Source organism: Myxine glutinosa, chromosome 6 (genome assembly GCF_964187855.1).
Source record: "Myxine glutinosa chromosome 6, kmMyxGlut1.1, whole genome shotgun sequence".
Lineage (NCBI taxonomy): Eukaryota > Metazoa > Chordata > Myxini > Myxiniformes > Myxinidae > Myxine > Myxine glutinosa.
This window is the reverse complement of record NC_136266.1, coordinates 26,680,430-26,698,539: the sequence shown is the minus strand read 5'-3', so window position 1 is coordinate 26,698,539 and position 18,110 is coordinate 26,680,430. Positions and strand designations below refer to the sequence as shown.

General features: G+C 43.6%; 1 long non-coding RNA gene across 1 annotated transcript in view; it reads right to left on the bottom strand.

The window, feature by feature from the left end:
* Nucleotides 1-18,110, bottom strand: part of LOC137429158 (uncharacterized) — a 960,590-nt gene that overhangs the window by 454,343 nt on the left and 488,137 nt on the right. The window contains exon 4 of the long non-coding RNA XR_010984817.2: nt 3,482-3,686. This is a non-coding gene — a long non-coding RNA (uncharacterized LOC137429158). The remainder of the gene's footprint in view (nt 1-3,481; nt 3,687-18,110) is intronic.

Sequence of the window (18,110 nt, the reverse complement as noted above, 5' to 3'; positions counted from 1 at the left end):
GAACGCTATTGAAAATTGTGTGGCCACGTCAAAATCCAAGATGGCCGCCTCCATGTATGTCTGAACCTTGTGAGCGAAATATCATATCATAGCATGTTTTCTGCGTCTTCCACTTTGTCAACTCACATCACTTCACCGACGGGGGACCTAGGCGTAACGCTTGTTATTTTTAATTTATGGTTAAAAAGTCGAATTTTCTTGGGATTTGGTTGGGTTGAGTCTTAAACAATGTCAGTGGCAGTCAAAAATGATTTTAAAAAATTATCTCACAAGAATAGATCATGGAAGAGCCGAAAATGCTTTAGCTTTGTGAGGCCTCAAAGCACAGAACTTTTTAACATTAATAAAATCAAAACATGAGACCCCACAAACAAACCACTTTTTATGGCATAGCCCGTATTGCAAAGCCATCTAGAACAGTGTTTGTTTGTCCATATGTTCGTGTATGTATGTCCCTCACAAACGTACACCAATTAGAGCTGAGGATCTGGTCACATGACTGGGATGATGTGATGCGATTACGTCTGTGATGTCATTACGGTGTACAACGGCTGACGCCACACACCGCCATTTTGATTTCTATGCCGTTCAGACCGAACATATTGTCGAACCTGTCATATATCATCACAATCGCCATGCTCTACCTTTAGGTTTTTCATTCAGTGTGAAACACAAACAAACCCATTGTTCAAATGACCATCAAATATCGAAAGCATCGGCATTTCGGGTCTTCCAACAACACAGCACGTAAAGGCCTTCGGCTTCATGCCTTCATGCCTCACCTTCAGGCCACTTTGGACAAATTAGCCCAGGTTTCATAATACAGCAGTATCTTTTTCGTTATAACAATAATAATAACTAGCCGAAACCCGTGGAACATCCACGGAAGGGAGGATGTGGTGTATGGATAGAGTGCACCATGATGGATGGCATAGGGGATTTGCTTGTCCGAGTAAGAGTTAGGAAGAAAGATGAGAATGAAGAGTGCGTATATGAACAACGTATTTATTGCAATCTACTTAAATGACAACGCTACGATATACTTTTGAAAAATGAATGGATTCGTAATAGAATCGGCATAGCACCACTCTGGGATTGTCCCCTCAGTGGACGGCTTGCTGTCGCCTTCGACTGTCCAATCAGCGGACGGCTTGCTTCGCCTTCACCCAGCAGACGCCAATACGATGTCGTCGTAAGATGGCGTCGTATCGGCAGTTAATCGGATGCTTTTGGGCCCCAACGTCGGCTAATTCAGATTTTTCGAGTATGCCTGTACTTGATAAACAAAGAGCGCGGTTCGTAGATCGTAAATCTATTAGTGCCGTGGGCATCGGGTCACTGGGTGCGGCGGAAAAGGGATATCAAAGTCGAGTCCTTACGGTATTATTATATAGACTAGCCGAAACCCGTGGAACATCCACGGAAGGGAGGATGTGGTGTATGGATAGAGTGTACCATTATGGATGGCATAGGGGAGCGCTCATGGGATCTTCTTCTTCCGTTGAGCTCCAATTTTTTCTCTTTAAGTTAAGTCCAATCAGTCCTCTCTGCTCGAAGTGCTCAAGCCATGCCTTCCCGCTCTCATACTTTTATTTCCATTTGGTGTAGAAAGAGATTGACATATCGTTTGTCTGTTTTCAGCTCGTTATCTTTAAGCTTCCTTACGTCTCGCCACCTGCTACACCTCTCTGAGTTACGAGGATTTATGCAACGTACCCTGAGTATCGCAACGTCACTCCATTTAACTTTATTAAAATGACGATAAAGACGTTTCCTTATATATCCTAATTTAAAATGTTCAAGGGAATAAAAAGACCATTTGGTTCACACCACTCGACTGTCCAATCAGCGGACGGCTCGCTTCGCCTTCGCCCAGCAGATGCCAATACGATGGCGTCGTAAGATGGTGTCGTATCGGCAGTTAATCGGATGCTTTTGGGCCCCAACGTCGGCTAATTCAGATTTTTCGAGTGTGGCTGTACGTGATAAACAAAGAGCGCGGTTCGTAGATCGTAAATCCATTAGTGCCGTGGGCATCGGGTCACTGGGTGCGGCGTAAAAGGGATAACAAAGTCGAGTCCTTACGCTATTATTATATAGCTAAAAAAAAAAAAAAAATTATATATAGATAATTATTATATCGATAATCATAACATTATTAACATTAATAGAAATAATATAGTAAATATAATTGTAACACGGCAATCCCTTTGTCATGACTGCAAAGTTTGAAGCGGTGTATGGTTCATTGATGACTCAAAACAAATAGAATAAACCAGTGTCTCAGTGCAATGTCTTTATTGTCCCCCGTCGCACCACGGAGCGAAAGGGAGACTATGGTTTTCCCCTCCGTCCGTGTGTCCGTCCGTGTGTGCGGGCGTGTGTGCGTGCGTGCGTAAGCGAAGGACCGCATTCGAATTTGGTGTGTGGGTGCAACCCATGTCAAAATCCAAGATGGCCGCCGCCATGTATGTCTGATGCCATGTATGTCTGAACCTTGTGAGCGGAATGTCTTGAAAAATAAGCGAAGTACCAACTTCTAATCTGGTGTGTCGCTGTATCTAGGCATAAGGAAGAACCCGATTGAAAATTGGGTCGCCAAGTCAAAATCCAAGATGGCCGCCGCCATGTATGTCTGAGCCTTGTGAGCAGAATATCTTGGAAAAATAAGCAAAGTACCAACTTCTAATCTGGTGTGTGGGTGTATCGAGGCACAACGAAGAAGGCTGTTGAAAATTGGGTCGCCACGTCAAAATCCAAGATGGCCGCCACCATATATATGTCTGAACCTTGTGAGCGAAATATCTTGAAAAATAAGCGAAGTACCAACTCCTAATCTGGTGTGTGGGTGTATCGAGGCATAAGGAAGAACCCTATTGAAAATTGGATCGCCACGTCAAAATCCAAGATGGCCACCGCCATGTATGTCTGAACCTTGTGAGCGGAATATCTTGAAAAATAAGCGAAGTACCAACTCCTAATCTGGTGTGTGGGTGTATCTAGGCATAAGGAAGAACGCTATTGAAAATTGTGTCGCCACTTCAAAATCCAAGATGGCCGCCACCATATATATGTCTGAACCTTGTGAGCGAAATATCTTGAAAAATAAGCGATGTACCAACATCTAATCTGGTGTGTGGGTGTATCTAGGCATCAGGAAGAAACCTATTGAAAATTGGATTGCCACGTCAAAATCCAAGATGGCCACCGCCATGTATGTCTGAACCTTGTGAGCGGAATTTCTTGAAAAATAAGCGATGCACCAACTTCTAATCTGGTGTGTTGGTGTATCTAGACATAAGGAAGAACGTTATTGAAAATTGTGTCACCACGTCAAAATCCAAGATGGCCCCCTCCATGTATGTCTGAACCTTGTGAGCGAAATATCATATCACAGCATGTTTTCTGCGTCTTCCACTTTGTTTTCATGGTAACAGACAGCTTAGATACTTACAGTGATTCTAAATAATTTTACACTTACATTATTTGCTCCCCATGTCATATGATCCTCTTCAAGTGAAGTATCAAACAAGTCCGGCTGCACCGCTGGTGGACTTTTCGTCTTGCTTTCTTCTTTTCAAGAAACACTCGCCTCTCCAAATATCCACACTTGCACCCACTCACGTAACCACAGCACCGACGCTGGTAACTTGCAGCGATTCATGTATACCAGAGACCTGTGTGGCCTGAGAAACAACATGGAGAGAAAAAAGCAAAACCCATCAGAATTACCCTTTAGAACCCTGTAGAATGATCCTTTCGAACATTAGAACACTCTTGGATTCAAACCCAGGCTAAGGGGTGTTGCAAAATAAATGATACTTTTTTTTCTCCAAAGATGAAATGAAGTTTCAATCAGATGAAAATCCAGCCAAAGGCTTCATTTCATTCAAAAATTAAAAGCTCACTTTTAATATGCGTCAATATGTCCACCATTAGCTTCAGAAACCATTTGAAGTCGACTTATAAAAAATTTCACCGTATTCACGAACATTAGTTGCAAATATGACGGACACAACATGCAGGCAAAGTGCGCGACACGTCATGATGACGCAAGCAAAATTTGAATTAAAAAATCGCGGACATGTGGTCAATACAATCTGGGAGGGGAAAAGTATCATTTATTTTGCAACACCCTACAGACAGCTCACAGGTGAGTGTAGGAGCTTGGGACAATAAGGGGAAAGAAAGAAGTGTGGTTAAAAAAACAATGGTGATATTCATCCCCTCTTTACCACGTAACATTTCTTGGCTTCATTGGCAACTGTGTTTGAAGATAGTTGGACGGGTAGCACGGTGTAGTGGTGTTGTTTGCTGTCTGAATGTTGAAAACACAAAGTATGCAGTCTGATTTTCACCTGCCTGACTGCACTCTTATTCTGACATTGTTTCTTATTTGTGACATTTATTTAACGACACCTTTGCAAAATCTTTATTTTCTGCAGGAATGCTGAGCCTCAAGTGCAAAATGTATCTGTTGCTGAAGAGCTGCCAACTGGTGAGTTTTGAGAATTAATCTTCATAAAATATATTATTATCTCATTTACAGGTACAAGAAGAGACACCTGAAAATATTTGTTGTTGTTTTGTTTCTTTTTCAATTTGCCGGTGGTGGCTGCTTGTCCCTCATGACAGTGACACAAACAACTTCCTCTCACCACAGCAACCTTTCCCATGCATGCTCCAAACCAAATTGAGCATCACCTCAACCAATACAAAACAATACTGATTGGTAATATTAGTGGTGGAGGAGTAAGGCAAGGATTAAAATGGACAGACAAGATGATGGAATAGATGAGGAAGTTAAAGATCGAGCTGCTGGAAAAACATTTGAATGGCGTTCCCGAAGAGGCAACCTCTGGATCATAGATGGTACCAGATGATGGTGAGAAAGCAAATCAATTTCAATGAAAATGTAAAACGACATGATCAATGAGGTGGAGGAAACGCTGAAAGCAAGCAAGTAGTAGGTTTGGATTGGGAAGGATTAATGTTCCATAAATATTGTCATGTGGATGGCTCTATTAAGACAAAGCACCCACGGATGACAATCGAGCTTACTTTGAGGCGACGACCAAATACGGATTTCACTCGACAAGCACTGGAGGAAAAGAGAAGAAGAAGCGGCGAAGCTTTACCTGACACGACCCGCGCACAGTCTTCAACCCTACAGGAAATTAAACTCACGAACAAGGATTTTATATGTACAAAAATAAGACGGCTTTATTGCCGGACCCCGTGAACAAAGAGCACGATATCTAAAACCCATAATGAGCGCTTCTATATACAGACTTCTAACATGTACAGATGGGGAGGATATGAACGAAAATGCGTCGTTGTGTGTTCTGTGTGGTGTGAGCTTAGCTCTGTCTGGTTGAGGTGTGTCGGGGATCGTCAGGCTCGTTGGCGTCGTCCAGGCCCCAACCGTTCAAACCCGCCGCGGCACTGGTGTTGGCGGGAAGAAAAGCCGCCGTCCACCATTCATGCTCTACTCGGCCCCCACTGAGCCACTCATTCGCCCCGGCCTCGTCCGCTGGCGTGCCACCGGCCCTCTGCGCGACTCGAACGGGTCGCGTGCAGCTCGCTCCTCCGGCCGTGCCTGGCTCCGAGCGCAGTCGTCCGACGCAATTCAATCTTTCAATCCTGACAAATCTCACTCTCACTATGTCTCTCCAAAAAGACCGACTGGACAACCCTCCCATCTACTTTCTGAACAATCTTCTCCAAGAAGTTCTGTCGCTCAAGCTTTTGGGTCTCACGATCTGCCATGATCTTTCCTTGGGAAACCACATTTCAAATCTGGCCTCCAAAGCCAGTCGCCGACTGGGCATCCTCCGTTATGCGAAGGTCCTTCCTTGGCACACCTGAGCTCCTCACCACATACAAGGCTTTCATCCGCAGTTCAATGGAATACAGCTCTCCCCTCTGGGCTGTTGCTCCTGCCTCACACCTAGCTCTTCTTCACGCTGTTGAAACCAAAGTGTTCAGAATCATTGGAATGTCCCGCGATGAAGCTAACTCCGAGGGCCTTTCACTCACTCACCGCAGGCAGGTAGGTGGTCTTTCTATCTTCTACCGACTCCTATCCGGCCTAGCTCCCCCAGCTCTACCTGTGCTCTGTCCCCCAAATATTCCTGCTGGACACACAAGATCTGCCAGCAATCCTCTTCGGGTGAAACTGCCAAAATCAAGACTCTCTGCTCACCTTCACTCCTTCATTCCTCTTTTCTCCTGCCTCTGGAACAAACTCGCACACATTTGAACATGGTGATATTTAGCCCATTTATATTTTTGTTTGATATCTGTCACAATATCTGTTTGATGGTCATTTTGCCTGTTTTTCCAGGATCTTTTCTCCATCATGGTGAAGATAAGGTTGCTGTCAGCCCAAACTTTCATGGTTATTTTGCCCCTCATGTTGAATATGATGAGAGTACTTCCAATGATGAGAGTGCTGCCAGTGATGACTATGCAGAGTACAATGTGGGGCAGGTAAGCAGTACATTTCATTATCTTTTCCAATAATAGCTCGGTTTGCGTCAGGGTTGCATTCCTTGAAAGTGTGACGATGATCAAACGACGTAAATCAAAACAATTTGTATGCCTCCGCCGACGAAGTCGCTGGAGGCATTATGTTTTCAGGTTATCCGTCCGGAGGTCTGTCCGTCCATTTCACCATCCCATCCGTAAGTCCATGATAGGAATTCGTTACCGCGTTAACATTAGAAGGGCTGAAGGGATCTTTGTCATACTTGATGCAGGTATGTATAATGAGTTAAAGATGAACTGATTCGATTTTGGGGTCAAAGGGCAAAGATCAGAGGTCATGTTAGGTAAAACTCCTGTTACAGTGATAACTTGTGAACCAGTGATGTGATTCTGACCAAAGTTAGTACAAGTTTGTATTATGACGTAAAGGTGAACTTGTTTGATTTTGGCATCAAGAGGTCAAAGGGCAAAGTCTGTGATTGGTCTATAAGTTGAGAATGACTGAAGTGATCTAATTCAAACTTGGCACAGGTAGTATGTATAATGATGTAAAGATTAACCGATTAGATTTTTGGGTAAATAGGTCAGAGGTCATGTTAAGTAAAAATTATGTTGCTGCACCAACTCGTGAACCAGTAATGGGATTTTGAACAAACTTGGTATTATTATATTCGAGCAGAAGTACCCGGCATTGCCGGACGGTGGAGGGGAGGGACAAGGGGAGGGGAGGAGAGGGGGGAGGGAGGGGAGAAGAGGGGGGAGGGGGAGGAGGGGGGAGGTGGGGTAAGGGTGGAAGGGGGAGGGTAAGGGAGAAAGGGGAGGGGGTAGGGTGTAGGGGGAGGGGAGGGGAGGGGGTAGGGTGTAGGGGGAGGAAATCCTTCCGATGCCCATTGTAGTCTTTATAATATTGTCGTGCGATTCCCTCAATTAACACTGAGACAACCACAGAAGGCTTAAAGCAAGCTTTAACTTCGAGGTGACTATCAAATGCGGATTTTCTATACGTGCAGAGAAAGAAAGGCAAGGGCAAGCTGCAGAGCGCTTATTGTCCCCCGTTGCACTGCGGAGCAAAAGGGGGACTATGGTTTTCCCCTCCGTCCGTGTGTCCGCCCGTCCGTCCATGCGTGCGTGCGTGCGTGCGTGCGTAAGCGAAGGACCGCATTCGAATTTGGTGTGTGGGTGCAACCCACGTCAAAATCCAAGATGGCCACCGCCATGTATGTCTGATGCCATGTATGTCTGAACCTTGTGAGCTGAATATCTTGAAAAATAAGCGAAGTACCAACTTCTAATTTGGTGTGTGGGTGTATCTCGGCATAAGGAAGAACGCTATTGAAAATTTGGTCGCCACGTCAAAATCCAAGACGGCCACCACCATATATATGTCTCAACCTTGTGAGCGAAATATCTTGAAAAATAAGCGAAGTACCAACTTCTAATCTGGTGTGGGTGTATCTAGGCACAAGGAAGAACGCTATTGAAAATTGGGTCGCCACGTCAAAATCCAAGATGGCCACCTTGCGTCTTCCACTTTGTCAACTCGCGTCACTTCACCGACGGGGGACCTAGGTGTAACGCTTGTTTGTACGATCCCACTGGGCAGTCTTCCAACCTGCAAAAAGTAACTCAATCGGGAACAGGTTTAAAATGTACAGAAAATAACGAACGTGTTTATTCAAAAAAATATCGGGAACAAGAAAATGCGACGTGAAACTAAAACAAAATTCCTATCGTGGAGCGCTGCCGCACCAGACTTAAACACAGACAAAGTGATAGATAAAAAGAACTGGAAAATAATTGTGTTGAATTTAATTGTGAGGACTTAGCTCCGATCACTGGTAGGATCACTGGTGGGAATGATGATTCCCCCCACCATAGGTATTTGCTTTCTTCTTTGGAACTACACCCAATTTCGATGAAAATTGACCACAACCTTCGTCAACCGTGATGCATCAACGTTTGTTCACGGCATGAATGAATTAGGGTTGAAGGTGATGTACGGGGTGTTTGACCCCCTAAAATAGGTATTTGCGCTCTCCTCCGAAACTTCAAACGCAATTTTGTGAAGCTTGATCACAACTTTCATCACCCATGATGTACCAATGTTTGTTAAAAGCATTATATTAGAAAAATCAGGGTCGAAGCAGGTATATGGGTGGTTGGGTGGGGGCATTGCCCCCCAAAAAGAGTTTTTTTTGTTTGTTTAAAGCCTTATGATTACGTTAGTATGATTCTACATGCTGCCCTTTCTTCTAGCAATTGTTAAATTTGTTTGAAATCGGTGTTACTGGTAAAAAATACCTTCAGTCAGTGAAGTATACTGCTTTATTCTACCAGGTGAGCACCCAGAGGTATTGCCCCTATTTTTAAAAGCAGCATTATATTCTCCACATAATCTCTATTTGAACATAGCACAATGTGTACACTTTAACAAAAAAATCATTGGTCATGATCGGCCCCTTCTGATTGGGGGCCTGGCACCGAGGCGCCATAGCAGCCATTGTAAACCCGGCCCTGGAGCTCCAAATATTCCCCGATATGTAGAATGTAGATCTACTGGTGCATGTGTGACAATTGGAATATAATTGAAATTCAGCATTGATTGCTTTTAAGACTATTTTCTATATCTGTATATTAACCACACCCCAAACTTTTAACTTTTTTGCTGATAAAAAGCACGGTTATTGTCCCCCGTCGCACCGCGGAGCGAAAGGGGGACTATGGTTTTCCCCTCTGTCCGTCCGTCCGTCCGTCCGTGCGGGCGGGCATGCGTGCATGCGTGCGTGCGTGCGCGAAGGACCGCATTCGAATTTGGTGTGTGGGTGAAACCCACGTCAAAATCCAAGATGGCCGCCACCATGTATGTCTGACGCCATGTATGTCTGAACCTTGTGAGCGGAATATCTTGAAAAATAAGCGAAGTACCAACTTCTAATCTGGTGTGTGGGTGTATCTAGGCATAAGGAAGAACGCTATTGAAAATTGGGTCGCCACGTCAAAATCCAATATGGCCGCCGCCATGTATGTCTGAACCTTGTGAGCGGAATATCTTGAAAAATAAACGAACTACTAACATCTGGTGTGTGGGTGTATCTACGCATAAGGAAGAAAGCTATTGAAAATTGGGTCGCCAGGTCAAAATCCAAGATGGCCGCCGCCATGTGTGTCTGAACCTTGTGAGGGGAATATCTTGAAAAATAAACGAACTACTAACTTCTAATCTGGTGTGTAGGTGTATCTAGGCATAAGGAAGAAGGCTATTGAAAATTGGGTCACCACGTCAAAATCCAAGGTGGCCGCCACCATATATATGTCTGAACCTTGTGAGCAAAATATCTTGAAAAATAAACGAGCTGCTAACATCTGACCTGGTGCGTGGGTGTATCTACGCATAAGGAAGAATGCTATTGAAAATTGGGTCGCCAGGTCAAAATCCAAGATGGCCACCGCCATGTATGTCTGAACCTTGTGAGGGGAATATCTTGAAAAATAAACGAACTACTAACTTCTAATCTGGTGTGTGGGTGTATCTACGCATAAGGGAGAACGCTATTGAAAATTGGGTCGCCACGTCAAAATCCAAGATGGCCGCCTTGCGTCTTCCACTTTGTCAACTCGCATCACTTCACCGACGGGGGACCGAGGCGTAACGCTTGTTACACCAGAAAATACAGTATTATGTGTCAATCAGTGCCAAAAAATCTCAATTTAATCCATTTTAAATTCAGGTTGTGACACCAAAAAATGTTTTTAAAAAGTCAAGTGTGTGAATACTTTCTGAAGGCACTGTATCAGGAATAAACAGCCTTGTCCTCGCTTTGCTCGCCTTAGGCCGAATAAAGCCACATATACTTAATATCCAATTATTTAGATGACGGGGTTTCTTTTTCAGTTGAGAAAAAACTTTTGTGTTGCACACCATAACTTATTTGATGAATGCAAATGTATTTTATGAGTTTCGAGTCAAACCTTGGTCGTTGCATCAGTGAGTGCTTGTTTGGAATGTGCTTGTTATGCAAATGTAAGTATTCGATTGCGACAAATGTATAGGATTCGGTCACAAATACATTTGTTTTGCTTCTTTGCAGATATCACATGACAAGACTGACTTCAATGTGGGAAGCAGTCCACCAACCTTTGCAAGGTAAACATTGGTTTCCCTTCTGACTGCGATGCTTCGGAAGGATCCACTGACTGTGGCGGTGAGGGATTGATAGTTTTGAACTGCAGTGTTTTATTTGCATGAACAAGAATGTTCACACATGCTGGGGTTACTGATCTCTTGTTATTGTGGATCAAAATGCAATTGCTCACCAGTGGAGGTTTTTCCTGATCGTGTTCATATTTGATTCCAACACATACATTGTTTTGCAGGAGATTTTGAACCACACATGGTTCAAGGAAAATGGACTGTGATGGATTATTTCAGGTAACTGGCACTCCTTTTGTTCTGTTTTTACATCTTCCATTCTTATTATTCTCCGCAACATTGAGTCTCATGGAAAAGCATGGTGATGGAGAGCGTGAACTGATAATAGGGCAGCAGAGCAAATCTTGAACAAAATAAACATGAACTTCCGGTTCCAGGTCCGAGTGCATTTGACTTGAATCGTGCCATGTGTCTTTCCCGTTTATCAAAGCGAAGTGTTCGGGCCAGATCCGTTGTCTCTCCATGTTTGTAGCTCTGCCATGGTCGGTGGGTGCAGGTTATCTTGTTTCACTCCTGTCTGTCTATTTGTTTGTTTGTCTGTGAGCAGGATATCTCAGAGAGTTGTGGATGGATTTGGAGAAATTTGGTGGAGAGGTTGAGTGTGTGACAAGGATGAAATGATGAAATTTTGGTTAAGATTCGGATCTGAGATTTTTTTCAAAGTGATTTCTCACAATTGAGTGATAAGCTTGGGCTAAAACCGATATGTAGCAGAATTGATTCAAATTTGGTGAATATCCAAATCCCAATACGAGAATTTTTAAAGTTTAGTGATTTTTTTTTACCATTGAGTGATAACGGCGAAAACCGATATTTAGCATGATATTTTGGACGAGTTACAACAAAACTCGATGCATGATTTGTATGGGTGACAAGAACAAGCCAATTTGATTTGGCTTCACGTCTGGAATCGGATCCGGCCTATTGGTGGGATACAAAACATAAACTGCTGAACCTTTCAGAGATGTTGGCTCTTCCGAATGCCCATTATAGTCTTTATAATATTGTCGTGCGATTACCTCAATTAACACTGAGAGAACCATGGTAGGCTTAAAGCAAGCTTTAACTCCGAGGCAACTATCAAATGCGCATTTTCTATACGTGCAGAGAAAGAAAGGGAAGGGCAAGCTGAAGAGCGCTTACTTGTACGATCCCACTGGGCAGTCTTCCAACCTGCAAAAAGTAACTAAAACGGGAACAGGTTTAAAATGTACAGAAAATAATGAGTGTTTATTCAAAAAAATATCGGTGACAAGAAAACGCGACGTGAAACTAAAACAAAATACCTATCGTGGAGCGCTCCCGCACCAGACTTAAACACAGACAAAGTGAAAGATAAAAAGAACTGGAAAATAATTGTGTTGGATTTAATTGTGAGGACTTAGCTCCGATCACTGGTAGGATCACTGGTGGGAATGATGATTCCCCCCACCATAGGTATTTGCTTTCTTCTTTGGAACTACACCCAATTTCGATGAAAATTGACCACAACCTTCGTCAACCGTGATGCATCAACGTTTGTTCACGGCATGAATGAATTAGGGTTGAAGGTGATGTGCGGGGTATTTGACCCCCTAAAATAGGTATTTGCGCTCTCCTCCGAAACTTCAAACGCAATTTTGTGAAGCTTGATCACAACTTTCATCACCCATGATGTACCAATGTTTGTTAAAAGCATTAGAAAAATCAGGGTCGAAGCAGGTATAAGGGGGGTGGTTGGGTGGGGGGCATTGCCCCCCAAAAAGATTTTGTTTTGTTTGTTTAAAGCCTTATGATTACGTTAGTATGATTCTACATGCTGCCCTTTCTTCTCGCAATTGTTAAATTTCTTTGAAATAGGTGTTACTGGTAAAAAATACCTTTAGTCAGTGAAGTATACTGCTTTATTCTACCAGGTGAGCACCCAGAGGTATTGCCCCTATTTTTAAAAGCAGCATTATATTCTACACATAATCTCTATTTAAACATAGCACAATGTGTACACTTTTTTTAAAAATCATTGGTCATGATCGGCCCCTTCTGATTGGTGGCCTGGCACCGAGGCGCCATAGCAGCCATTGTAAACCCGGCCCTGGAGCTCCAAATATTCCCCGATATGTAGAATGTAGATCTACTGGTGCATGTGTGACAATTGGAATATAATTGAAATTCAGCATTGATTGCTTTTAAGACTTTTTTTCTATATCTGTATATTAAGCACACCCCCAACTTTTAACTTTTTTGCTGATAAAAAGCACGGTTATTGTCCCCCGTCGCACCGCGGAGCGAAAGGGGGACTATGGTTTTCCCCTCCGTCCGTCCGTCCGTGCGTGCATGCGTGCGTAAGCGAAGGACCGCATTCGAATTTGGTGTGTGGGTGCAACCCACGTCAAAATCCAAGATGGCTGCCGCCATGTATGTCCGCCGCCATGTATGTCTGAACCTTGTGAGCGGAATATCTTGAAAAATAAGCGAAGTACCAACTTCTAATCTGGTGTGTGGGTGTACCTAGGCATAAGGAAGAACCCTATTGAAAATTGGGTCGCCACGTCAAAATCCAAGATGGCCGCCACCATATATATGTCTGAACCTTGTGAGCGAAATATCTTGAAAAATAAACGAACTACTAACGTCTAATCTGGTGTGTGGGTGTATCTACGCATGAGGAAGAACGCTATTGAAAATTGGGTCGCCACGTCAAAATCCAATATGGCCACCGCCATGTATGTCTGAACCTTGTGAGCGGAATATCTTGAAAAATAAGCGAAGTACCAACTTCTAATCTGGTGTGTGGGTGTATCTAGGCATAAGGAAGAACGCTATTGAAAATTGGGTCGCCACGTCAAAATCCAAGATGGCCACCTTGCGTCTTCCACTTTGTAAACTCACATCACTTCACCGACGGGGGGACCTAGGCGTCATGCTTCTTTATTGAAAATTGGCCAATTTAAACAAGTCAATTAAAAAATCGCCGTGACCCACGAGTTACCACAACAACGGCCATCTAGCTATGGTAACAGCTTACACAAACAGCTCTCCCGGGCTTATTTCAACCCCGATTTTAATTTTGTTTTCAACTCCAGTCCTACCTGGGGCAGGTTCACACTGGAACACAACAATCCGCTTCGAACGAGATAAAATAATGATTGTAGGTAATAGGCCGTGGACTTGACTAGTCAATAAAATGGTTTTAAAATATTTTCTCACGATTACTCGGTTATTTTATGATGCATGAGGTTACAAGGGACATGTGGGTGTATAAACTATTAATGCATGCATAAATTATTCACAAATCATGAATAACAGGAGTGTTACGGGAGTTTGCAATCTGCTTGGTGTGTTGTAATTTTTGCAAAGTCTAAATATGTCTTGGTATTCCTCGTGCAACAGTTGTGCAGATTGCAGGTCAACAAAAGTGAGTCCGGGTCCGAAGTCGTGTGCCCCCCAAGGTTATTGTGTTCAAGGAATCTCCACCAATGCTGTGTATATATCGTTGTATGCTATCGTTCTGGTTGTTGAAAGAAATAAGGAGTTGTGGCAAGCCCTGCTGACACGAGTATGAAGGTGCAGGGTACAGGTAAGCTAAGGTAAGTTGGTGTAAAGTGTCCTCACACCCTCAGCTTCACTCAAATCTCGTTCCACTCTCACCTCTTTCTCTCCCCTCTTCCTCCCTCTCACCCCCACTCTCTCTCTCTCTCCCAATTGGGGACAACCCCCCAAAATAAGACACCCCAAACAATGTGGGTACAAAGACCTCTCAATGGTGTAGTCCGACTTGTTTAATTATTTCTTACAACAAACTGACACACATTCGGTCAGCCTGTGGGGCTGTAAGTTATCATTGGGGGACCAAACAATTCTGAGTACTCCCATCTATAATTATGCCCACAGGAGCTCATGGTAAGTCTCTCCTCAATGAGAGGTGGGGTTGGGTTAGTTAACAAAATAATGGTAAATACTGTATGTCCAAGGTTTAGCCCAAGTTAAACGAAGTAAACTTCGTCGAAATTAAATTTATTTCCTCCGTCAACCCACTTCTAGGCAGTACGAGGTTAACACTACTTCCCCAATAAATTAACCAAGCTGTCTTCCCCAAATAGCGTGGGTACAAAGACCTTGAGGAAGGTAATCCGATTTATTGGATTATTTCCTACAAACTAACCGACTTGCATTGGTCAAGCCTGTGAGGTAACCATAGGGCTGGCTATAAGTTATCATTGGGGGATCAAATTACTTAGAAGACTCCCAACTACAATGAATGCCCACGGGAGCGAGTGGTAGGTCTCTCCTCTCGGGAGAGGTGGGGTTGGGTTAGTTGACAAAATAATTGCAAGTACTGTCGGGATAAGATCAAGGCAGAGTTTAACAAAGTAAACTCAGTCGAAATTAAATTGATTCCCTCCATCAACCCATTTCTCGGTTGTCTGAGGTTAACACTACCTCCCGAAGAAATTAACGAAGTTATCTTCCCCAAATACCATGGGTCTAAGATGTGTAGTGTTGGGGGCTCTGAAGGGATATAAGGGGTGGAAAGGGTCAAAAGGAGTCTGAGGGGTGTAAGGGGTGCAAGAGGTCTAAAGGGGTCTAAGGGGTTTAAAGGATCCAAGGAGAGTAAAGGGTATAAAGAGGTATAAGGGGTGTAAAGGGGTCTAAAGGTGTTCTCAGGGGTGTTTAGGGATCTAAGGGGGTGTAAAAGGTTGAAAGAGGTCTCAGTGGTTTAAAGGATCCAAGGAGAGTAAAGGGTATAAAGAGGTATAAGGGGTGTAAAGGTGTTTTAAGGGGTGTATAGGGATCTAAGGGGGTGTAAAGGGTCGAAAGAGGTCTAAGGGGTTTAAAGGATCCAAGGAGAGTAAAGGGTATAAAGAGGTATAAGGGGTGTAAAGGGGTCTAAAGGTGTTCTCAGGGGTGTTTAGGGATCTAAGGGGGTGTAAAATGTCGAAAGAGGTCTCAGGGGTTTAAAGGGTCTAAGTTGTGTCGTGTAAGGGGTTTAAAGGGGGTCTGTCCCACCCCTCGCTCTCTTCCTCCCCCGTGGTCTCTCTCTCTCCCACCCATCTCAAGCCAATGATGCCTTTGTCACCCCTGTGTGAAGTGGGGCCATCGCCGTGAAATATAAAACACACAGGAAACGGTGCAATGTGCTGAGGCGCGGCGGTGATGGTCATGGTCATGGTTAACCCTCGGCCAGGCAAAGATCCCCGGAGGGTTAAACAGCACGGTGAAGTTTGCATGGCAGTTGTGAATGTTGCTCTGGTGGGGATGGTCTTTCATGTCGCAGTTATTCTTTCATGTAGCACGATGCCACGTTTCTTCCTCGGTGTCGATATTGTATGGTCAGGATTCACCTGTCTATCGGCCGCACTCAATTTGTGATGTGTGCTATCGTTCGAGCCCATAAGGCCAAGGTCCACTGCGTGTGTGAACTGATCTCTTGATCTGATCACTGATGAGTGAAAACTCATCTCTTCCCTCACTCCTACTTATTAATATTATCAGGACCATCATCCACCCTTGCATCTTGCTCACCTTTCCCATCGTTCTGCAAAAATGCCTCCTGACAATATGTACCGAAAATTCACTTAATCTTACCTTTGTCCTTGATGGCTGTGAATGACACTCGAGGATCTTGATGAGGTCCCATTCACCAAGGTTGAGAAGCATTCAGCCGCCGGAAATTCTTCCCCAGCACCACAAGCCTTCCCTTCACTCCAAGACAATCCCACACATCTCCATTTTAAATGGCCTTGTTCCACAGTTCACAACTTCAAACCACACCGTACCTCTCTTTGTCCATATGTCTTCACCTTGACATTGTACACATCAATGCATAAAGTTTCCTTTAAAAAAAACTCAATTTCCACCTCTGCCAGTTCATTGTGCGTCATGCAACAATCATTCATACATATCTAGCAATATGTACCAATAAAATAACAACATGTATGATCCTTTCTGTCCAATGAGACGTATGTTCGTGGATCGTTACCCACTTCATATGCCTTATTGAAGACTACCTAACTACCTCTACAGTTTAGAATCATACATATATTTATCCTTGTGCGGGTTTTCCCAGTATCTGTCAATACAATATTTATTTAAATACCTCCAAGCTTATCAGCCAGAACTACTGGGGAAAAAAACAAAAAACCCACTTCACCAACCATTTACGGCTGTTGTCCTTCAGTTTATGAGACAGCCAGCCGGTGAGTGAAATTTTTTATTTCCTTCTCAATTTAACCCTGTAGTTCCAAGAATGGTACGTTCAACAATCCATTGTGACAAAAAAAATTCATTCAAATTATAATACCCTGAAAGTCCAGAAAGCCTGTGATATCATCTATACCCTATTCCCTTCAGTTCGGCCATTTAATCATGATTCTAAATATGAGTGTCTCTTAATAATTCCAAGATGTTATTATTTATCTGAAGAAAAACTGTTATCACACCTTTTCCCATTCAATAACATTAAACATCCACTTTTCATATTCGTGAAGGTACTGCATAAAGTCTTGGATTTGGGAGGGGGTTGGTAGTGAAAATTGAGAGAAGGGGAGAGAAAAGGGTGGGGAGAGGGACTCGAAAGAAAGAAGAGGGAGAAAAGGAAGGTAGGAATGGAGGGAGGGAGGAAGGGGAAGAGAGGGATTGGGAAGGTAGTATGGGGAAGGAAGGGGGGCAAATAGGAAAAGAAACAGAGAGAGAGAGAGACAGAGAGATCATACAGTTTGACCCCTCCCTCATCGGAGTGAGTTGCCATGACTAATTTATAGCACTTGTGAGGACTTCTTCTTTTTTAATAAAAAAGGTTAAAAAATAAATACAAATCAAACATTTAAACAGCCTTGGACGTGCACCTTGACCCCACGGCCAAGGCACACCATCCATCAAGACTGTCCCATGAGCATACACATGCACCTCAACCATCCCTTCCCACGCCTCCTCCCCCCAAGCCCTCTCCCTCCCACACATCTCCCTGCTCTCAAATGTTGTGTTTGTGTGCTTCCCCTTCTCTCCCCATCTTGTCTTCCGCTCCCTCTTTTTATATATTTTGTTTGTCTGGTTGATTTGTTTGTGAAATAAATGTTAGCTCTTTCACGAGCCTCGATTCAGTATACAAAAAAAAAGAAGAAAAAAAAGGCTGAAGCACATGGTCAATCAGAACACATGCATCCTGATCCCGAAGGGTCATACGATTGGACCTCTCCTCCATAGGAGTGAGACCCCACGCCAGTCGTACCGGACTCAGATTTACAGTAACTTTTTCCCCCTTTTAATCGCAGGACTTTATCTTCGATACTCCAGCTTTTGTTTCCGGTCATCATTTTGTTTTTACCTAAATTTTATGCACATATTGAACATTATGCAAATTGCATACTACAGATCTGACCCAAGACATTTCGTTTAATATTCTGACTTAGTTGCTTATAAAATTCCACCATTC